Consider the following 5,664-nt stretch of genomic DNA (forward strand, 5'->3'; position numbering starts at 1 on the left):
TAATCTTTGTATGATTAACATTTCCGACACGATAAGCAAAGTCTGTAAAACTGAATCTCAAAATTTTTGAACTACTTTTATATATTTAAATACCCTTCGGTTGTTTTCGACGATTCGCGAACAATTATATGTAAATAGATACATATATACTATAACTTGAAAAGGTAACAATGTATTAATTGTTTGATACCGTACATTAAACTTATTGGTTTAAATATCTATTTGAATATATATGATAAGTTGAAATATTTATTATTAAAATTTATTTATAAATAACTTCCAGTGTGTATTTAAAAACTGATTTATGTATATTAAAAAGATATATACATATATATAATTTCAAGTTATTTAGTAAACGATAGTAACATTCGTTTATTGATTCGATTGATATTTAGATAAGTTAACTAAAGCGTTTAAGATGAACCGGTAAAACACTAATTTGCTACAGTATTTTCAAATTGCTACAGTACCCAAAATGCTACAGTGTTTTCGAAAATCACTATTTGCTACAGTGAATTGTTATAGTAGAAATTGTATTTGCTACAGTGAATTGCTACAGTGAAAATTGACTTTGCTACAGTAACTTTGTTACAGTAAAACACTATTTTAAAATGTATTTTAACAAATATCGAGACAATGATTTATAGAAGTAAATGACCAAAACACTCAAATGTATAAGTTATATTTCGAGTGATATAATTTAGGGATAATTTAAGGCTATATTTTGACTAAGGTACGTGTCCCAAAATGTAATGTACAAGTTTTCTCAGCGTACGAAGGGACACTCGAAAAACCGGAACCGGGACATAAGTCGCGTAACAACGTACGACTTATCGGAACAAAAATTACAAGTTAACTATGCATGTGAATTTAATATAATATATAATTAATTATATAAATTAAATATATTATATATATTATTAATTATTATGTCGACAAACAAAAATACAAAAAAAATGTGAGCTGGATTTTGGGGCCATGCGATCGCATGGAAAATAGGCATAAAACCCATGCGATCGCATGGGGTCAGATTTCAGGAAAGGTCTATAAATTGAATTCGTTTTTGCTCAGTTTACACACTTATTACTCCGTATTTATTTTATTTAAATTATTATTATTATTATTATTATTATTATTATTATTATTATTATTATTATTATTATTATTATTATTATTATATTATTATTAAATTATTATTAATCTTAATATTTTAGTAATATTATACATAAAATATTACGACGAGGTTATGAGCATGTCGCTTTTAAAAATGAGTTTTACGAGCGGGATAGAACTAAGGAAATTATGGGCTATTGCCAAGGAGGTTATGGGTAATGTTCGGGGATATATTTATGAATCAAACCTAGTGTTTATCATCTCCGTTACGTCTACGTACTTTCCTACAATATTGAATCTCAATATTAATACGTAAGTACTTATATTTTATCTATTATATATTAATAGTGTATCCATGTCTAGTACTCGAGTATATATATTTATACATGTTTGTATGCTAAATTTCGTCGTTAAACAGTTTATAATGAATCACGAATTAAATCCATATATTACTGGTAAAAGGTATATGATATACATTTGCAAGATCTATCCTTTTGAGAGTCCTTGGGATTATTGCTATTAAGATCAATCCCTCCCTCTTCTTCATCGCTATAATCCTTCAAATAAAACGTATCATCCCTCTCACTCTTCTTCTTTCCTTTACCTCTCTCATCTTTAAAAATATTTTATTTCTTACATATTTCATACAAAAGAGCACCAGCGAGACACGAAATCAGTAAACAAGATCAAACAAAGACAACGACCAAACGCTAACTAACCCAAGCCTCGCCGAAAAACCTAACATACACCTAAAACGCAAGGCCATAAACAAAACCAACACCTACATATAAAACACATCAGAAACAAAAACAATCAAGGACCAACGTTGTTGTCGTCCCCGCCATCCATGGGAAGAAAATTTAAGATGAAATATGTAAGAAATAAAATATTTTTAATTTAACAAATTGGATTGGAAATTTGGAATGTTCCTTAAATTCGCCATTGTTTTTAAATACATCTAAAGTGAACACTTTTACATCAGAATCCACAGCTTTAACTTGTTGCCCTTCATCCTTTTCCAATGGCTCTTATCACCCACAACAAAATATAATCAAAGACACAATTAGTCTGCAGCATATAAAATGAAAAATATGAACAAATTTGAGATTACCAGGTGGCAGAGGTTTTGGCTGGCAACATATTCTGCAGCATTCTTGCAAACTTTCCTGACTTCAAATACGTATTCGAATTCACTTCTTCTATTGCTCACGACTTAAGAAACGAAACATTTGACAAACAATCAGTTACATACTTGTAACATAAACTATAGTGTAAAGTAATATACTAATATGCATGGTCGCATGGACATAGTCATATTTGTAACCAAGCTGACCTACCAATACAAGTCTCAGGTTCAAACATCCCTAACATCTTCAGGTAAGAGTGTTAAGTAATTTGCAAAAAATTCATAAGTTTATAGTCATGAGAAGCCATCGAAACTTAAAACTTGACAATAATAATTACGACATGTTTCAAAATAAGTTTCCCCTCGAGAAGCAACACAGCATTATGTAATTTACAATAATTGTTATGAACGGGACGTGGTGATTATGCATATTGAGATAATGATCTCAAAATGATAATAATAAGGTCCTTAAAACATAACGACAATCTCAACATCTTTTATGCACTCCGATATATCATGAATCTCTATGGTTCGAAATAAGTTAGATCAAGTTACAAGACACCAAAAGTATGATCCACGAATAGTTGTAATAAAGTCAAGGTTTGATGATAATAACCTAACATTTTCATGAAAAACAATTCATTAATCCAACGAGCACAAACATCTTCAAGTTGGCACTATCCTAAGCACCCACCATCATTAAGTTGGCATTATCTGAACATAATTGGGTTAGATCAACGAAAATAACTCTAAAAATGTATGAAATCAATCATTAAATAAATTGAATGTAACCAAAAGCAGTTAAGTTGGCAGAGTTTAATAACACAAGCAAACATGTTTAAAGACACCATGACTGTGAATACAAAATTTACTTGTTAGCACTTCAATTGTCTACATAACGTTTAACTTAAAATTGGGAGGTCATTACAATTGAGTTCAAGATGCTCCCAAAATTATTGTCAATGCTTTGCATACACCAGAGTAGCGTGCTTCCATTTGTTTCCTCTGTCGTTTAGGCAATCTATTCAATAAACATCTGACATGTCTCTTCTTTGACATCAAAGGTATGACATCATCAATTTCTTGATCAACCATCTCCTGCGTTTCTCCCGACTTGTCCTCAACTGTGCCACCAGCCTAGTTCCTTTATAGCCTCTTTCACTTTCATTGCTTCCGTGTAGGTAGTTCCTGCAAATTAACAAAAATATCACTATAATTGAACCCTGATAATAAAACCGATACATGGAAAGTATAAATAAAATACCAAATTGATGAAAGTACCTTCATGAAGATTGTGGCGTCTGGCGAGTTTTCAAGAAAGAAATTTCTGGCTTTGGTGGACATTTTTACTTTACATGTATCCCTTGAGCCAGAGTCTATATTCAAGCTAATCAAGTTCCTAAAGGGCGAAGGCTGAGCAGATAGTAAATCCGAGAATGAGGAGATACACTGCATATATATAGATTATTATGCATATGAATACACAAGTTGTTTAATACTTCCCTTGTCAAAAACTTTAGGCATTAAAAACGATATTACAGGAGCATCTGGTCATTTGAATAAATGTTCATAAATTACAAAATACAGTTATGACACGGTTAACCAAAACCACCGATTATAGTTGGTAGGTGCATATGGATAGAATTTTGCATACAGATCTACTTCCCTTTCCGTTTAAATGTAATTACCAACGTTAATTATTTATTCTAAGAAAAGGGTGTCAGACAATAAACATGTCATTATAGCTGATACTAGATCACCGTACCTCAACAATGTCTAAGTTAAGCGTAAGAAATCTGACACTATGGAGGTCTTGAAACATGTTAATAAAACGACGAGCATCTTCCGACCTCTTTCCGTAAATGCGCAAACTGACAGTCACTTTGTTCACAGAAAAATGCCAGTTTTTAAACCAATGTGGAGTATGGTAACCTTTGTAGCAGAATGACGAAAGTCCTGATGGTATATTCAAGTCTCCAATTGAACATTGAATTATAGTAAGATTCACAAGTTGATGTTCAATCACATTGATATTATAACCTCTGTTATTATCTAGTCTAAGATTAGCAAGTCGGGGGGTGATAATTTCTAAAACCTTAGCCTCGACCGTAATATTTTCTAAAGTGAGGTTCTGTAAGTTGACACATTTGGAGAAAAGATCAAGGGATTCACGTCGATCATCACACAATGACATATCTTTTAGATACAAAGTCGTTAATGCTGGAAAGTCCCAAGGTGTTTTGGGTGTAAGGCAAAGCGCATAAACGGAGGTTCTAAATGTGAGATGCTTAAGAGTCTGAGACTTAAAGAGAGAAGGAGGACATTCATTCCTGGTTGTACTATACACGATTAGTTCATGGACATTGTGAGAAAACGCATAATTTGCAATCTCTTTCACAAAACCTTGAGCAGCTTCTCCATGGAAACATAGATTTACTGAGGACACTTCTACTTGATGGTTGCGGTGAGACAGAACATGGGTCACGAATTTTGAGAAATCGGCTAATGTTTTAATTCCACTATTCGAAAATTTGAGAGATGGCAATAATGTCCAGAAAAGCTTCCATCTTGGAAACAACAGCAAACACGTTTGAATAGCTAATTTAGTGTCAACGCGAGAGAGGATTTCAAGAATAAGCTCAAGAGGCAAGCCGCTCAATCTATCTTCATCGAGTGCTGCTCTCACATTATTAAGGTCAAAGTCCATTAAATTAGCTCGATACAACAAATGATAACCTGCGGTTCACAATGTATAACTTCATATCGATTACTTGGAAAAAAAAACTATGAGTACTATTTTGATGTGATAAATGTAACCAATAATTTAACAATAAATACAATTTAACAATTATCACACAAATAGAAAACTAATCCTAATCGTGCAGTGACAGTTTAACAGTACGTGTCTGATTCGTTCCACAAGGAGTTGAGTTTTGAAGAATTTATTCACTGATAATTAACTATGTAAGGGGGTTTTGGTTTTTGATTGATTTAAAAATTAAAAAAAAAAAACAATAATTAAAGTAAACGAATAACCAATGAGGGACAACGGTGTTCACTTAGACATTTCCCCTTAATGCTGATTGTTTTTGCGCTGAACCAGTTATCAATGTTCATACAATATATCGTCTTATGGCTACTCATTGATATTCACAAAACCTTAGTTGATAAGACATGATTAACTCACATCAATCTTTTCACATCAACAAAACTATATCTGATTATAGAAATTAGACTCAATCTGGTTTTACTAACATAAAACTCAAACCACACCGATCACCCGAATGCGATTACACAATTGTGAAATTAAAATACCATCCAGTCACCAACTACACTTGTACCCTAATCACTTAGAAATACTCATGTAATTGTCTAGATCACTAGAAGTGTTAAAGCACAAGTTATATATTACGAATTGACTCACA

At 32.2% G+C, this 5,664-nt stretch overlaps 1 long non-coding RNA gene across 1 annotated transcript; it reads right to left on the reverse strand.

The window, feature by feature from the left end:
• Positions 1–3,042: 3,042 nt before the first annotated feature.
• On the reverse strand, positions 3,043–4,231 carry LOC139847921 (uncharacterized). The gene is made up of 3 exons (XR_011759740.1): positions 4,005–4,231; positions 3,521–3,688; positions 3,043–3,427 (listed from the first exon to the last, which is right to left on the reverse strand). It is a non-coding gene; the product is annotated as an uncharacterized lncRNA (long non-coding RNA).
• Positions 4,232–5,664: the final 1,433 nt, after the last annotated feature.

Source organism: Rutidosis leptorrhynchoides, chromosome 5, assembly GCF_046630445.1.
Source record: "Rutidosis leptorrhynchoides isolate AG116_Rl617_1_P2 chromosome 5, CSIRO_AGI_Rlap_v1, whole genome shotgun sequence".
Classification (NCBI taxonomy): Eukaryota; Viridiplantae; Streptophyta; class Magnoliopsida; order Asterales; family Asteraceae; genus Rutidosis; species Rutidosis leptorrhynchoides.